The 18512-nt window shown below is 45.7% G+C and overlaps 1 protein-coding gene across 1 annotated transcript in view; it reads left to right on the forward strand.

The window, feature by feature from the left end:
• The first annotated feature begins 15839 nt into the window (after positions 1 to 15839).
• The window catches only part of BAK1 (BCL2 antagonist/killer 1), a 332433-nt gene continuing 329760 nt past the window's right edge, over positions 15840 to 18512 (forward strand). The window contains exon 1 of the mRNA XM_073575607.1: positions 15840 to 15957. The gene's annotated coding sequence lies outside the window, so the exon portion shown is untranslated. The remainder of the gene's footprint in view (positions 15958 to 18512) is intronic.

Consider the following 18512-nt stretch of genomic DNA (forward strand, 5'->3'; position numbering starts at 1 on the left):
TTACAAAATTGCTAGTAATGAAATTGATTTTTTGGCTATAAAAATCTGAGTGGATACAGAAGGTACAATACAAACTGACGTTTTCCAAAAGGAGACGTCAGTAAACGCACTGTTACACGCTACCTCTGCCCATACTCCCTCAACTATACAGGCTGTTCCAATTGGGCAATTTTTGAGGATGAAAACAATATGCTCATTAGATGGAGTCTTTGAAAACCAGGCTCACAACTTTTCTTCTAGGTTCTGTGAGCAAGGTTACAGCAACAGAAGCATCAGGAGGGGCTACCACCGAGCCTGTAGGACTCCCTGAGACCAGTTACTCTGCAAGACAAAGTCCACAATTAAAAATAATCCACCACTGTGATTCATTGCAACTTATAATAATCAGAGAAAAACAGAAAACTGAGCTGGAGTATAACTTGAAGGGAACATGTGAGGGATATTAGGGCTGCCAAGGATTACGAATACGCGGCATAGATAGGGTGCATATTTGCACCAGAGGGGGAGATTTTAAAAGGGGCCTGGCACAGCTTGAGTGCCGGTGGATCATTACTCTTGGCATCATGTCTCCTGGCAGCCTCAATACAAAATTAGGGGAGATTTTAAAAGGGGCCTGGCTGTTGTGAACTCATTTTCTGGTCTACCAGTTGTGAGTTCTCCTTCCGGGCTCCCTCTGGTGGTAACAGGAGGTAGTGAGGTTGATTTAATTAGTAGAGATCTGCCACCTGATGATGAGGATAACGACTGGATCTCTGGAATCTCAGACTGGATTTAAGACAGCCGACGCCCTATTCTGGTGCTGGTGATTCCTTCTGGCTTTTCAGGTCTTGGTTTTCAGCTCTGTTCCAGTCATCTCAAGCTAAGTGTTTCTGCTAATGTTCACACTTGATTTTGTTGGTCTATTCAGTTTTTTGTGTGGTCAGCCAGCCCCGGCTGGGGCTGTGCTGAATTTCCACTCTTATTTATCTGTATTTGCCAATTTGCTTTTTGTCCCTTATTAGATTGGCCTCTTTTTTTGCTCTGCCTCAGAATATTTCAGAGTGTTGATATAGTGGGAGAAGTCTAGTGACTTCAGGGTTAATTTTGTTATCAGAAGTGTTGGACATTATTTTTGTAGGGTTTTTTGGGCAGATTGCAGACAGTGTCTTTCCTTTCCTGTCCTTTCTAGTTAGTTTGGGCCCCATCACTTGCTCAGCCTATTTTCCTGCCTGTGTTTGTGTTTTCATCTTGTTGTCGTTTTAATTTTGTGGTCTCTTTTCTTCCGGGCACTAAGACTGTTAAGGCAGACGCCCTTTCTAGGAGTTTCTTTGCTGATTCTCTTAATGTGACCGAGCATACTACCATCCTAGGTGAGGGGGTAGTTCTTTCTGTCATTTCGCCCGATTTGAGATGCGCCCTGGAGGAAGTTCAGGAGGATAAACCTGAGCGTTGCCCTGTGGGAAAATTGTATGTTCCTGGCCAGTGGAGAAAGAGAGTGATGTCTGAAGTTCATTGCTCCGCATTGGCTGGTCATCCAGGTATTTTTGGTACCAGAGATTTGGTGAGTCGGTCTTTTTTGTGGCCTGCCTTATCTCAAGATGTCAGGAATTTTGTACAGTCCTGTTGGACTAGTTCTCGGTCTAAACTCTGTTTTCGTTCTAGTGGGTTGCTGATGCCCCAGCCGGTGCCCTAGAGGCCTTGGACCCATATCTCAATGGATTTCATTTCTGATCTTCCTGTCTCTCAGAGAATAACTGTTATCTGGGTGATATGTGATAGATTTTCAAAGATGGTCCATCTTGTACCACTCCCAAAGTTGCCATCTTCCGCTGAGTTGGTGCCCTTGTTTTTACAACAGGTGGTTCGGTTACATGGGATTCCTGAGAACATTGTGTCCGACAAAGGAGTCCAGTTTGTTTCCAGATTCTGGAAAGCCTTTTGTTCCAATCCTGGGAATTCAGTTATCCTTCTCCTCCGCGTTTCATCCCCCGACCAATGGGCAGACTGAGAGAATGAACCAGACCTTGGAGTCTTATTTAAGATGTTTTATATCTGCTGATCAGGATAATTGGGTCTCATTTTTGCCCTTGGCCGAATTCGCGCTGAACAATAGAGCTAGTTCTGCCACTTTGATGTCATCTTTTTCTGTAATTTTGGGTTTCAGCCTCGATTCTCTTCAGGGCAAGAGGAATCTTCGTCCTGCCTAGGTGTGGACTGTTAGGAGTCTGATCTCTCCCTTCCCTATGGTGAGATCTAGACCCTTACATGCTGCAGTCTCCTGTGTCTCATCTGCAGTAGAGGAGATTGCAGAGGAGAGTGCCTTGCGGCAACTCTCTCCAGAGGCTAAGTCCTCTGTTCTCTTGACTGAGCATGCTCATGGGACAAGCTCCCATTGGAGTTCGTGAGTCACATGCTATGGTCCTGTGTCTAATCCTATTGGCTCCTCCTGGAGCCTTGGAGGTTTCCGGAAAGTCCCATTTGGTATAAAAAGCGCGCATGGCTGTTCCGCCATGCGCTAGTATTTCATACTTGCTGCTGTATGTAAGATGATGCATGCTTGGACTGGTGACTGACTTATTAAGAAACCCCTTCCCTCTGATAATACGATTGTGTGAGTGTTTGGGTACAGCCAGTAGCAGCACTAGCGCCAGCGCGCATATGCTCCATCTTGCTCAGCAGCTTAGTGTCTGCATTGCGCCAGCGTTATTGCAGCGCCTTACCAGCGGCTCAGTGGTTGCCGCGCTGCAGTTGCAGCTTTACTCTGCGTCCGCGGTTGCGACACTTTGCAGTGGTTGACGGTAGGTCTAGACGGAGTAGTCCTGCTGTTTAAGGCTACTCCTGTGACCAAGAATACCACGACTGTATCGCTGTGAGTCTGTGACTCTGAACAGACTCAGCGGCTAATTTAAGTTTATTAGCCTGTAGCTCTGTGTATAACAGAGCTTGCTTTTGTGCACTGGGTGTCGTTTCACCCTTGTGCACATTACCGCCTTAGTACTCTGCCTCTCTAGCAGCGGTTTTTCCATCCACCGCACGGTGGACCCCGGGTGGCGAAGGCACTTTATTTATTTTTTATTTAGTGTCTTCCGCCACTCCTAACATGGACACTGTGGTTGTGAGAATGCAGCAGATATGGGACCAAGTGGTGGATAATTTGTCACTCTCTCAGGAAAAGGCCCAGCAATTTTCCCACCGGCATAGGACCATTGGTCCCCGGTTTAAAGTGGGTGATATGGTTTGGTTGTCGTCTAAGAATATTCCTATGAAGGTTGCATCTCCAAAATTTAAGCCAAGATTTATTGGACCTTATAAGATTTTGGAGATTCTTAATCCTGTTTCTTTTCGATTGGCTCTTCCAGTTACGTTCAAGATCCATAACGTATTTCACAAATCACTGTTGAAGAGGTTTGTTGAGCCAGTAGTTCCTTTGGCAGCACCTCCTGACCCTGTATTGGTTAAAGGCAATGTGGAATATGAGGTAGAGAAAATATTGGATTCTCGTTTGGTTAGACAGAGACTCCAGTATTTGGTCAAATGGAAGGGTTATGGCCAGGAGGATAATTCTTGGGTCTCTGCCTCTGATATTCATGCCAATAGATTGGTTCGTGCTTTTCACCGGGCCCATCCTGATCGGCCTGGTGGCGTGGATGAGGGTTCGGTGACCCCTCCTCAAGGGGGAGTACTGTTGTGAACTCATTTTCTGGTCTACCAGTTGTGAGTTCTCCTTCCGGGCTCTCTCTGGTGGTAACAGGAGGCAGTGAGGTTGATTTAATTAGTAGAGATTTGCCACCTGATGATGAGGATAACAGTTGGATCTCTGGAATCTCAGACTGGTTCTGTGAGCAAGGTTACAGCAACAGAAGCATCAGGAGGAGCTACCACCGAGCCTGTAGGACTCCCTGAGACCAGTTACTCTGCAAGACAAAGACCACAATTAAAAATAATCCACCACTGTGATTCATTGCAACTTATAATAATCAGAGAAAAACAGAAAACTGAGCTGGAGTATAACTTGAAGGGAACATGTGAGGGATATTAGGGCTGCCAAGGATTACGAATACGCGGCATAGATAGGGTGCATATTTGCACAAGAGGGGGAGATTTTAAAAGGGGCCTGGCACAGCTTGAGTGCCGGTGGATCATTACTCTTGGCATCATGTCTCCTGGCAGCCTCAATACAAAATTAGGGGAGATTTTAAATGGGGCCTGGCTGTTGTAAACTCATTTTCTGGTCTACCAGTTGTGAGTTCTCCTTCCGGGCTGTCAGGACTCTGAACATTTTTACCTTTTTGCATTACTGCCCTTTTCCAAGATGGTGTCCTTGGTCTCATGTGCATTGTGTCCTCCTGCTATAAAACTCCACCCCAGCCTTCAGTCTGTGCTTGAGTACTCTGCCTTGCATCCAGCTCCTGACCTCTGATTGCTCCCTGGCTATATACCATCTCCTGTGAACCTGTGTGGTGATCCTGCTGCTCTGCTCTGAGTTCCTGCTGCATACTCCAGTTTCCAGAACTCTTCTTCCTCTGCTGCTCGTGTTTCACTTCCATCTGCATTTGCTGGACATGTAAGCTGTTCCTGCTCTGCAAGAGCCTGAGATTATTTTCCAGGCCTCCCTGGTCAAGCTAAGATAAGATTTGAACTGCCTTTTAAGCTTACCTATCTGTGTCTGGACTAAGACAAGGATTTATTCATGCCAAGTATCCTCAAGAATAACTGTGCTTCATAGACTTTTTGCTTGATTGCATTTTCCTCTGAAGTTCCTATAGACTGCTAAGCTGCTTCTTATATTTTCTCCAAGTGTTGTGGACTTGAGTTTCTTTCTGCATCTGTTGTATCACCGTGTGTTAATATAGACTTTACCACTTATAAAGCTGTGTCCTGTAGTCATCTTGTTCCACGCACAGAGTCTCCTGAGTTATCCCCTGTAATAATTATAGGGGATAACTCAGGAGACTCTGTGCGTGGAACAAGATGACTACAGGACACAGCTTTATAAGTGGTAAAGTCTATATTAACACACGGTGATACAACAGATGCAGAAAGAAACTCCAGTCCACAACACTTGGAGAAAATATAAGAAGCAGCTTAGCAGTCTATAGGAACTTCAGAGGAAAATGCAATCAAGCAAAAAGTCTATGAAGCACAGTTATTCTTGAGGATACTTGGCATGAATAAATCCTTGTCTTAGTCCAGACACAGATAGGTAAGCTTAAAAGGCAGTTCAAATCTTATCTTAGCTTGACCAGGGAGGCCTGGAAAATAGTCTCAGGCTCTTGCAGAGCAGGAACAGCTTACATGTCCAGCAAATGCAGATGGAAGTGAAACACGAGCAGCAGAGGAAGAAGAGTTCTGAAAACTGGAGTATGCAGCAGGAACTCAGAGCAGAGCAGCAGGATCACCACACAGGTTCACAAGAGATGGTATATAGCCAGGGAGCAATCAGAGGTCAGGAGCTGGATGCAAGGCAGAGTACTCAAGCACAGACTGAAGGCTGGGGTGGTGTTTTATAGCAGGAGGACACAATGCACATGAGACCAAGGACACCATCTTGGAAAAGGGCAGTAATGCAAAAAGGTAAAAATGTTCAGAGTCCTGACACGGGCTCCCTCTGGTGGTAACAGGAGGTAGTGAAGTTGATTTAATTAGTAGAGATCTGCCACCTGATGATGAGGATAGCGATTGGATCTCTGGAATCTCAGTCTGGATTTAAGACAGCCGACACCCTATTCTGGTGCTGGTGATTCCTTCTGGCTTTTCAGGTCTTGGTTTTCAGCTCTGTTCCAGTCATCTCAAGCTAAGTGTTTCTGCTAATGTTCACACTTGATTTTGTTGGTCTATTCAGTTTTTTGTGTGGTCAGCTAGCTGGGGCTGTGCTGAAATTCCACTCTTATTTATCTTTACTTGCCAATTTGCTTTTTGTCCCTTATTAGATTGGCCTCTTTTTTTGCTCTGTCTCAGAATATTTCAGAGTGCTGATATAGTGGGAGAAGTCTAGTGACTTCAGGGTTAATTTTGTTATCAGAAATGTTGGACATTATTTTTGTAGGGTTTTTTGGGCAGATTGCAGGCAGTGTCTTTCCTTTCCTGTCTTTTCTAGTTAGTTTGGGCCCCATCGTTTGCTCAGCCTATTTTCCTGCCTGTGTTTGTGTTTTCATCTTGTTTCACCGTCAATACATGTGTGGGGGCTGTCTATTTCTTTGGGGTCTGCTCTGGGGCAGTTAGTTTTCCCGTTTTCTTGCTTTAGGCTTATTTAGTCCTCCGGCTGTGACGAGGTGTCTAGATTCATCGTAGGATCGCTCCACGGCTGCAGCTAGTTGTGTGGTTAGGATCAGGATTCTGCAATCTGCATAGTTACCAACCTCTCTAGTTTTCTGTGACTTAGCTTGTTTAGTTTTCCTCCTCGGTGACCCATTTATAACACCTGGCACAGCTTGAGTGCCGGTGGATCATTACTCTTGGCACAATGTCTCCTGGCAGCCTCAATAAAAAATTATCTTTTAAATCCTTTATTATAATACTCACTGTTGTTGATGGTAGTTATCCCTCTCTTTCTCTATTTTAATCCTGTGTTGTCTTTATTGTTTGTTGCTGGTTTTAATTATTTTTTTTTCACACAGTATACTGTACTTCTGGATTTTTGCTGATGGACCATATTGCTGCCCTTTACTCCATATCACCCCTGCCATTCCATCAACATATCTCCAGCCGGATAATGAAGAGACCATGTTGGGGATATAAGCAAATAAGGATGATCCCTCTACACTGTGACATCCCTTCAGATATTTGTAGACAGTGTAAGATAGCGCTCACTGTACTGTATGTGTTGTGGGACACTCGCTTGGCAACGGGATTAAGTCACACAGGAATGGTTTCTCACTTAACCCCTTAATGACCAAGCCATTTTGTAGGTTAAAGACCAGGCCTTAACTTTGAAATCGGACCACTGTCACTTTATGTGGTTATAACTCTGGAACGCTTCAACGTATCCCGCTTATTCTGAGATAGTTTTTTCGTGACATATTGTACTTCATGTCAGTGGTAACATTTCTTCGATATGACTTGCTTTTTTTATGAAAGAAATGGAAATATGGCGAAAATTTTTAAAATTTTGCAATTTTCAAGCTTTTAATTTTTATGCCCTTAAATCAGAGAGATATGTCACAAAAAATAGTTAATAAATAACATTTTCCACATGTCTACTTTACACCAGCACAATTTTGGAACCAAATTTTTTTTTTCTTAGGAAGTTATAAGGGTTAGAAGTTGACCAGCGATTTCTCATTTTTCCAACAAAATTTACAAAACCATTTTTTTTAGGGACCACCTCACATTTGAAGTGAGTTTGGGGGGTCAATGTAACAGAAAATACCCAAAAGTGACACCATTCTAAAAACTGCACACCTCAAAGTGTTCAAAACCACATTCAAGAAGTTTATTAACCATTTAGGTACTTCAAAAGAATTGAAGCAATGTAAGGAAAAAATGAACGTTTAACTTTTTTTCCCAAAAATTTTTATTTGGACACAATTTTTTTTATTTTGTCAAGGGTATCAGGAGAAAATGAACCACAATATTTGTTGTGCAATTTCTCCTGAGTACACCGATACCCCATGTGTGGAGGAAGACCAATCTTTAGGCGCACGACAGTGCTCAGAAGGGACGGAGCATCATTTGAGATTTTGAATGTCAAATTGGCTGGAATCGAGAGTGGACGCCATGTCGCGTTTGGAGAGCCCCTAATGTACCTTATCAGTGGAAACCCCCCACAAGTGACCCCATTTTGGAAACTAGACCCCCCAAGGAACTTATCTAAATGTGTGTTGAGCACTTTGAACCCCCAAGGGCTTCACAGAAGGTTATAACGTAGAGCCGTAAAATTAAAAAATCATATTTTTTCCACAAAAATGATCTTCAATGAGCTATAATTTTTCCATATTCCGGCCGACAGAGTCATATGCAAGCTTGATTTTTGCGGGAAGAGCTGACGTTTTTATTGGTATCATTTTCGGGCACATAGCGTTTTTTGATCGCTTTCTATTCTGATTTTTCTGTTCATTTTTTGAATGAACAAAAATCAGCAATTTAGGAATGCTTTTTTTTCCCCCCTCCGTTCCGCATGTGGTAAAATTAGTATGGCAGCTTTATTCTTCGGGTCACTACGATTACAGCGATACCTCATTTATATCTTTTTTTATGTTTTGGTGTTTTTTACACAATAAAAACTTTTATAGAAAAAATATTTTTGCATCACTTTATTCTGCGAGCTATAACTTTTTGATTTTTTTGCTGATGATGCTGTATTGCAGCTCATTTTTTGCGGTACCATGCTTATTTATATTCGTCTTTTTGATCGCGCGTTATTGCACTTTTCCAAACGGTATGATGATACTGCTTGGAAAAAGTATAATTTGCTACTTTTTTGTGTTTTTTTACGGCGTTCACGGAACGGGTTAACTAGGGTGATACTTTTATAGATGGGATTTTTACGGACGTGGCGATACCAAACATGTGTATTTTTTATTTTATTTTTTTACATAAAAATGTGTAATTTTTAGGGGATTTTTTAGGGGATTTTTTATATTTTTTAATAATTTTAATAATTTTTTTTACATATTTTAAAAAAAAATGTTTTTGTTTTTTTTTTACCTTGTCCCTTTATGGGACTTTCACTTTCGCTTTCACTTTAGGTATAATACATTACAATGCTCCAGCATTGTAATGCATTATACCAATACTGAGAGCTGCTGACACCATGCTGTGAGCATGATCTCACCAGCTCTCCGTAGGTAAATGACCCGGAAGTTGTCATGACACCTCCGGATCACCATGGCACAGGTCGGGCCCCGCGATTACATTGCAGAGACGCCGACCTGAGGCAGAGGGAGCCCCCTACCCTCTGCCTCCCCCTCTGAACGCTGCGATCACGCTTGATCGCAGCAGTGAGGGGGTTAACAGCCAGGGGCGGTGGGGGCTCCGCTCCTAGCTGTCAGTGCAGGAGGCTCAGCCACTGCAGCGCTGGGCTCCTACACTGATCAGGCAAGGAGAAGCTCAAATTTCAGCTTTTCTTGCTGATCTATGCTGTGTTTGGTCTGTCAGATTGACCGACCAATCACAGCGCTGTGGGTGCAGGGACCAAGTGCAAGGGTCCCTGCCCCCCTTCCTGTGCCTCTCAGCTGTCATAGACAGCTGTCGGCACTGAACTGAAACTGCGTGTTTACACGCAGTGACAGTTCAAAGGCAGGACGTGCAGAGTCCGTCATGGTGCTGAAAGTTACCTCCTGCCATGACGGACTGAGCACGTCCATAGACATTAGGGGGTTAAACAGACTATCCGGTTTATTTAAACACAGTATAAACTGGATAGAGTACAGTCTGTTTCGTTACATCCACGAACATAACCAGACACCAGTCTGTTCATGTAGCAGATACACCTCTCTGCCTTTCTTACAACCCCCTTATCTGAGCTTACCTTACAGGAGTTCCACTCCACATGCTGACTTCTTGTCAGTCCTGGCTTCCAGGGAAGCTGCCTTCCTGGGATCACTGTCCTAGAGGATGACTTGCTCAACAGGTTAAACCCAACAGTTCCAGACCCTCAGAAGGACAGTAGCTTCCCCCATTGCAGATAGCTGTCACAGACTCTGCAATTACATGGCCTCACCATGTGCTATTCAGGAAAGCATGTCCTCTTACAGGACCTTCCAACACAGAGACCATGTGACCACACCACAGTCTAATTATAACACATGAGACACACCCATTGATGGGAGGTGTGTGGTTAGTCAGTCCCGCCCAGCTCTCCAGCTAACCCTGTAAGCCCAGCCCCTTATAAACTAAACAAAGCTCATGGAGCTTCCAGTCTCAGAGCAACATTTTAGGCTTACAATGCAGAGCACCTCCTCCTCTACAACACATACTGGCCATTCACAACAACATCAATCACTGTCTCACATACCCCCCTCCCTCTGTTCAAACTTGTGGGGTTGAACACTTGTCATAAACCAGGGGCCTCGAGACAGGTCACGCATGTTACCTTGCCCTTCCAGTCGAGAGGGCCTTCTATGTCGGTTTTAGGCATCAGTTCCCGAAACATAGTCCATGACTGTCACTAAATTCCTGTCTGTGAACAATGCACTGTAGGACTTTGTCGCTTCACGTTTCAGAGTCATAACTTTGTTAGGCCTTTCCTGCCCCCAGCGGTCCGTATGTAGGCCTTGAGCTTCAGCCCTTGAGTCACAGTCAGTCTGTCTGTGTCACCAGACCTTTTTTAGTCACCACATTTCTCATGTACGCCCCTTAGGCCCCTTTCACACGTCAGTTTTTTGCCATACGTTGCAATCAGTCAATTTTTTTTTTAAAAAACGGATCCGGCGACTGTTGACGCTGGATCCGTTTTTTTCTCATAGACTTGTATTACTGACGGAAATTCTCTGTCCGTCGGCCAGACACGATGCACAAAGCAATGTTTTTTGGCTCTGTCGAAAAGTTGAACAGTGACGGATCCGTCGCCGTCTGTCGTCTGCTAGAATGGACGCCTATGGGCGACAGATCCGTCGTAGTCCGTCAAATGACGGAATCCGGCGACGGATTCCGTTTTTTAACTGAGTATGCTCAATTTACCTCTGGTCACTGATGTCAGCTGATGGGACAACTGATCCCATCATCGGACACCTACTACCACTAATTGCAGTGAGAGCAGGAGCGGCGGATGGGAGTATTCATCTGCCGCTCCTGCGCTGAATATAAATCTATATATATAAAACTGAATGTATGTATGTGTGTATCATCAACCAATCACGAAGCATCTTTTATTTCACCAGAGCTGTTCAAAAGAAGCTGAGCTGTGATTGGTTGCTATGAGCAACAGTTTTCCTTGCAACCAATCACCAAGCATCTCTCATTTCACCAGAGCTGGCTAAAAGAAACTGAGCTGTGATTGGTTGCTATGAGCAAGTTTTCCCACTTGACAACACCTCAGCAGACACTGACATGGTGGGAGAAATCTAGCATCCCTGGGAACATAAGCTCCCAGCCATTGTCTGTCCCCCAAAAAGGAGCAGAGAGCACATGACAGAAATGAATCCCCCCCTCCTGTGCCCATATACCATCACACATCCTATAGGCACATCTTCCCTCTTAAAGGGATCATTGCTATGGAAGTTAGAGCAAATCCATCCAGCACCTTGGTTTTGACCCCAGGCCTCTCTTACAGGGATCCCCAGTATGGAAGTTAGGCGTTGCATTCCTGCAGCTGCACAGCAGGAATCCAGAGCCATAGATCCAGCGGTCTCCCATTCCTTTACAACAACTCAGGGACCTGCACAGCAATCTCGGCAATCCAGGCGCCCTGCTCAGACCAGCTCTCTGGGTCTGGATGTTGCTGTCACCTCTGGACCAGCAATGGTAGCGCAACCTGCTTTGCAGGAAACCACTCCAGAGGCTAAGTCCTCTCGCCGTGCTACTGGGCATGCCCACGAGACAATCTCCCAGTAGAGATCGGGGGTCACGTGCTCAGGTCCTTGTCCTGATCTGATTGGCCCATCTCAGAGGTCTGGAAGGTCCTGGAATCGCATGGCTATAAAAGGCCCGCATGGCCGCTCAGCCATGCGCTAGTATAGACTATACTTGCTATGTGTGAATGGTGACGGATGTATGATTCTGGTGACTGACTCATTTGAAACCACTTCCCTCTGATATTACGTATGTGGTTAGGGAATTAGAGTTATAGTGAGCGCCAGTCAGTGGCAAGCCATATGCCATCGTGCATAAAGCACCGCTACACTAGCGTCCAATAGTGTTATGCCTCATGGCACTGTCGTACAACGGCAGTAGTTACCGCCACGCTGCAGTAAGCAGCACTTACCGGCATCCGCGGGAGTGACGCCGCACGCACGGTAGGTCAAGACAGACACCGACCTCTTCCTTGGGCCGTGTCCTGTGACCATATACCGTGTGTGCACGCCAGCTGAGACCTGTGAAGCTAACAGTCTCGGCGTTTATGCTTTATTTATACTAAAGCGCCTCTGTGAGTTTAACAGAGTCCGCTCTGTGCACCTAGGGTGACGTTTAACCCGAGCGCAGTATACCGCCATATAGCGAGTCTGCCATTACTCAGCAGCGGTTGTTACACCTACTGCACGGTGGACCCCGGGCGGCGACCGCACTTCTTATTATTTATATTTAGTGTGTTCTGCCGTCCCTAACAGTTCCACTCAGCTCTGTGGTTCTGACCCAAGGCCTCTCTTAAAGGGATCATTGGTATGGAAGTGAGGGCAAATCCACTTTGCGCTTTGACACTGACCCTAGGCCTCTCTTAAAGGGATCTCCAGTATGGAAGTTAGGGTAAATCCCCCAGCACTCTGATTCTCTCCCCAGGCTTCTATTAAAGGGATCATTGGTATGGAATTCAGGGCAAATCCACTCAGCGCTCTGGTTCTGACACCAGGCCTCTCTTAAAGGGATCCCCGGTATGGAAGTTAGGACCGTTCCACTCAGCACTCTGGTTCTGACCCCAGGCTGACGGGATGATGTGGGATATTAGGGGGAGTAATCCGGTGGCTCTGGCTGACGGGATGATGTGGGATATTATGGGAAGTAGTCCGGTGGCTCTGGCTGATGGGATGATGTTGGATATTAGGCGTAGTAGTCCGGTGGCTCTGGCTGATGGGATGATGTGGGATATTAGGGGTAGTAGTCCGGCGGCTGTGGCTGATGGGATGATGTGGGATATTAGGGGTAGTAGTCCGGTGGCTCTGGCTGACGGGATGATGTGGGATATTAGGGGTAGTAGTCCGGCGGCTGTGGCGGGATGATGTGGGGTATTAGTGGTAGTTGTCTGGTGGCTGTCTGACGGGATGATGTGGAATATTAGTGGTAGATGTCCGGTGGCTCTGGCTGATGGGACAATGTGGGATATTAGGGGTAGTAGTCCAGTAACTCTGGCTGACGGGATGATGTGTGATGTTAGGAGTAGTAGTCTGGTGGCTTTGACAGGATGATGTGGGATATTAGGGGTAGTAGTCAGTGACTCTGGCTGATGGGATGATGTGGAATATTAGGGGTAGTAGTCCGGTGGCTCTGGCTGACGGGATGATGTGGGATATTAGGGGTAGTAGTCCGGTGGCTCTGGCTGACGGGATGATGTGAGATATTAGAATGAGTGTGGCTATGAGGAGTGGGGGGGGGGCTCTACACTCAGCTTTATATATATATATATATAAACATTATAATTTGTTATAACTAACCATAGTTAGTTACTATGTCCAGGCAGCGCCGGGCTCTTCAGCTAGTAAATAATAAAAAGTAAAAAAACAGCGTGGGTCTCCCCCTATTTTTGATAACCAGCCAGATGAAACTCACATCTGGGGGCTGCAACCCTCAGCTGTCAGCTTCAGCATGGCTAGTTATCAAGAATAAATAATTAAAAAAACGGCGTGGAGTCCCCCCATTTTTGTGAACCAGCCATGCTAAAGCAGACAGCTGGGGGCTGGTATTCTCAGGCTGGTAAGGGGCCAATGATCTTGGCCCTCCCAGCCTAAAAATAGCTGCCTGGCACATCTATTGGGTCGCCCTCCCAGGGCTGTGGGGTACTCGGTACCAGGCCGGTGTCAGGGGGATGTGTCACAGCAGCGGTGACCCGGTCCGTGGCCCTGGGCGCCCAAGCAATGGGGAGATGTAGTTAATGGTAGGATAGTTCGTGACGCCACCCGTTGTGTTTGGCAAATATGGTGTTAGGCCAATGCTGCATACAGATCCGCTAGGACTGATGGTATGTGCAGCTTAGATGGTAAAGCTCCCCACAGGTGGAACTGTAGTCCCAGGGCAGTGTAGATGTAGCTGGCACGGGGATGTAGCAGTGCTGAAAGCGTAGGGAACAGACAAGACACAGCGGTTGTAGTTTCTATACCTTTACTGAGTATATGCAGTCCAGAGTCCTGATTACAAATGGTATTGGCGCAGGTTAGCCTGGAAGCAGATCAGGATTCTCTCTCAGCAGAAGGGCTGTGCAGTCTCCTTCCTAGCGCTTTGTAGTGTGAAGCACTCCAGTACTTGGTTACTCTGAAATGCCTCTCTTCAGATGTTCCTAGAACTTTACTTGTATGACAGACAGCTGTAGCCTCTCTCGGGGACTCCTCTCTTGAGTCCTGGCTCACTAGTCAATTGCTGTTGTGTCCCAAGTTTTTGCTGGGAGCAGGGCATTTACAGCCTCCTACTCCTCTGGTATCTGTGGTAAGACCGTCAGTATCCGTACCACCGTGGAGACCAAGCTCCAGTTCTGTGCGCTCTCAAGCTGAGGGAGCTCGCCTTCTGCAGCTCAACCTTGCTGCTTCACACCTCCCGTCTGCACACTTCACCCTCCGAAGACTATCTGCCCCTTCTTCCTCCTGGCCCTCAGAGGACACCCCTTTCCAGAATCCTGGTTCAGAGTTCCCCCTGCTGGCCGGGAGTGGAACTGTGTTGCATGCATTAGGTTAACTGCTAGAGAGACCCATCACTGCTTCCAAGCCTGGCATTACCCTCCCCTGGAGGAAGGCAAAGCCAGTGTGGCGACCATGCTCCTGGGGGCGCTACACTATTAGGTGTGCCAATTCTGGCGCTTTGCATGACTCTTCCCACTTGCCCTGTAGAGGTGGCAAGTGGGGTAATAAGGGGTTAATGTCACCTTGCTATTGTAAGGTGACATTAAGCCTGAGTTGGAAACAGAGAGGTGTCAATAAGACTTCTATCCATTACTAATCCTAGAGTTATTCAAGGATTAAATAAACACAGACACAATAAGAATAAAGTCTTTTAATGAAATAAATAAACACACAGGATTTCCAACATTATTGCTCTCCTAATCTAATTGAAGCTCTCGATCTCCTGAAAGAAATAAAAAATAAAAAAAAAACAATATACCTATACCTGTCCGGTGAACAGTCAAGTCCCACGGCATAACCCATATCTGGGGGGTAAATACTTTACAACCGGGAGCGGTGCTAATGCAACCACCTCGACTGTAAAGCACTGAGGAATGAGCTGCTGGGAGCGGAGGTTCAGTGACTAGTGCTGATGTCCTTGAAGCTCCGCCCCCTCACAGCCTGACCTGGAGTGAACTCTGAAGCGTGGGAAAATCCAAGGGAAGAGGTTACCGCAGGTAATGTATCTATTCTATTCTTTATATCTATCTATTCATTCTTTCTATCTATCTATTCTTTCTATCTATTCATTCTTTCTATCTATTCTTTGTATCTCTATTTTAAAAAACTGATCCGTCAAAAAACGGTTGAAACAGATGAAAAAACGGATGCGACTGATCCTTTTTTCAACGGATTTGTCAGTCAGATCAGTCGCATCAGTTTTTCACGATCTGCGACGGATCCGTCGATCCAACGGATTGTGACTGACGCCAAAATAGTGATATGTGAAAGCAGCCTAAGCGATACCCCTCCCTGTCTCTGTGCGGCTGTCACTGCTCTTTTTGCAAATTAACTTTATTAAAATTTTAACACATATACAAGGGTGAGAGGGAAAAGGGTGGGGGGGGAGTTCGAGGTTGAAAGGGAAATGTTTCGCTTTATTAGGGAACTATACAAAGCATAAGGGGGAGAGGGAAGGGAAACGAACAGTAATGTGTTACCTCACTGGTACAAGAGTTACATTAATATATAAATTTCACAGTAAGATATTACAACTTTATAATGCAATTAGGGATTAGAATCGCTTCACAAAAACTATACACTCATAAAACTAAGCGAGTGAATCTAGAAAATAAGAGAGAGGATGATCCATGAAGCTCATGAGGAAGCAAAGTCGGACCACGATTTCCACCTTTTCCTATATGCTCAGTAATAATTATTAGCAATTGCATGCGTCATGTTATCTAGAATAGGCTGTCACTGCCCTGAACTAGTTAACTGTGGGCCCAGCCCTTTCTCATCCTCCAGGAAGGAGTGGCCGGCACTCAGCTGTGTGACAGAGCCAGGCGGCCTCCTCAGGGTGAGTGGGTGCTCTTTAGGACATGTAGTGAGTGCAGCCTGGAGTGGACATCGCCGCCAGCCCCAGCTCCTCCAGCTGTCTGCTGCACATCTGCTGTCACTGAGCTTGGGCATGGCTTGCCTCCATGGTGGGACACCCCTCCTCAGTTTGGGCACAGTGGGTCTTGCACACATTCCTGTGCAGAGAGTGCACAGACCACTTCCTCTTACAAGTTTGCAGAGAGAATGTCAGATGTTTTGTTGTAAGGTCTGTGTGGGGGTCGGAATACCTCTGCTTTGTCATACTGTTAGGTGGTCTCAGGGTACTGCGGATCCACTGTATGTGACTAGTGCTGGGGTGGGCTCACTAAACAGTGTGACCCATCGGAGGCGCTGCTTACGCCTGGCGGCTCTATAGTTCGTAACATGAGTGATGGAGACATCAGGTATTGGATGGAAACTTCTAGGTCATCAATGTCATAGTGATAAAAAATCCCATTACAAAGAAAATGAAAAAAAATAATTTAATGGGGTTGTACAACACAATATTTTTCTTTTAAGCATGGATGCTAAGATAGTAAAAAGCAGATGCATATTCACCTTCCAACAGACCTGTAGATCCAGCGTAGGCCACTCCGGAAGTGACTTGTGCCTTTTGAAAATCATAGGATCGCTGAACAGTGATTGACTGCAGCGGTCAGGTGACAAGAAGAGCATGTTGTCAGACACACTCTTCTAGTCACCGAACCGCTACAGCCACTCACAGGCTTCATCGTTCCTGTGGAGCTGACGCAGATGTCCATAGTGTCCTGCACTGGATCCGAGGGGAACTTGGAGGGGATTCGGATTTTTTTTTTTTTTTTTTAATTCTAAAATCATCCCCTGTTGGACAAATCTCTTAATGTGTCAGTTTGTGTCTATGAACTCTGTCATCCTAGCTGACACCCTAGGGGGTGGCTTGTATTTTTGGTTTAGGAGGTATTCTTTTTTTATTAACACCTTTCATTCTTCTATACAATGTACTGGAAAAAATTTAAATAGCAGAGAAATGGTGAAAAACTTCCACTGTTTTTGTATTCTTCACTGCGTGCTAAAATTGACCAGGCCACATGGATCTACATGTCTAGGGCTGCCACTTGGAATTTCGGGGCCCCATACTGGCAACATTTTCGAGGCCCCCTTGAGACTCCTCCCAGGCTCCACCCCTGACGCCTCCACCCCTCGAACTGACCACAGTCCCACCGCTCTCTCGTGAAGACTCCACTTAACACCAATCACACATTAACAGTTCCCATCACTAGATTACACACATAGCCAGCAGCTCATTTTGGCCAAAAGATTTTTTAACCCCTTCCTTACAGATGAAGAAATAGTACATCATCGGTAAGGATCCCCTACTTTGAGGTGGGCTCCAGCCGTGAGCCCACCTCAAAGCTGCGGCATGTCAGGCATTATGAACAGCTGACATTTGCCTGCAATAGGCGCGAGCGGAATCGCCATCCGCCCGTGCCTATTAACTAGTTAAATCCTGCTGTCAAAGCTGACAGCGGGCATTTAACTAGTGCTTCCGGCCACCAGGCTGGAAGTGAGCTCAACGCCAACCCCGTCTCGTGATCGGGGGTCGGCAACGCGTTGCCCTGACAACCAGAGGTCTCATAGAGATCTCTATGGTTGAAAAAAGGGAGGAAAATGGAGTCCAAAGCTGATTTAATAAAATATAAATTTTTATTATTACAAAAAGACACATGTAAACAACACAACAAATTTAATGTATTGGTAGATAAGGCATCATATAAATAAATCACCCAGAACAATAAGAAAGAACAGGCCAGCACCTGAATAATCACAAAATCCTAATGAATGGACTGCTGAAGGGTAGGTAGGTCAGAAAATACAATAGTACATAAGGGCTCAAGCAAAAACTGAAAATGACAAAATGTTTGCTCGTTTCTGATATATATACTTTATTGCACTTTGCCCATTATATATATTACATCATTAACTGCCCGTTGTGATAGCAAAGGGCAGGCCGTCATAGACACAAAAGAACCCCAATATAGTGTGTATGCAAAGTTGCCTGCATGGGTTCGATTAGTCTCAGACAACCACCGAAAACTGCCACAGAGAGATCAAATCATATAACCCATAAACTATTATAGCATAGGTCAAAGAATGCATACAATAGGAAATGCTTTTGTTCATAGCGAGGTACACACAAGAATGGAACATGCTGAATAAACATGCTAAATAGCCCTAAAAAGGTATAGAAAACTTACCCATCATAGCTTGGTATAATGCATGTGCTGCTCTGAAACCCCAACGCGCGTTTCGCGGTTCCAATACCGCTTCCTTGGGGGGCGTGGCTCAAATGGTAAAAGTGCCAGTTTAAATATACAGCTCGAACCGGTCATTTGACTCACAAGAGCCAATAAGAAAGTAACAAAGCGGCACATGCGCATTACAGATGGAAGGAGGGGGCGGGCTCCACCATCTAAGTCATCACAGGATGTGCCCGCGGTGTCTGATGACGACCGGCGCCCAGCCGTCACCAAGGCAACGTCGAGAAGCGTGTTGTGC

Source organism: Dendrobates tinctorius, unplaced genomic scaffold (assembly GCF_039654945.1).
Source record: "Dendrobates tinctorius isolate UK_male_01 unplaced genomic scaffold, ASM3965494v1 ptg000045l, whole genome shotgun sequence".
Classification (NCBI taxonomy): Eukaryota; Metazoa; Chordata; class Amphibia; order Anura; family Dendrobatidae; genus Dendrobates; species Dendrobates tinctorius.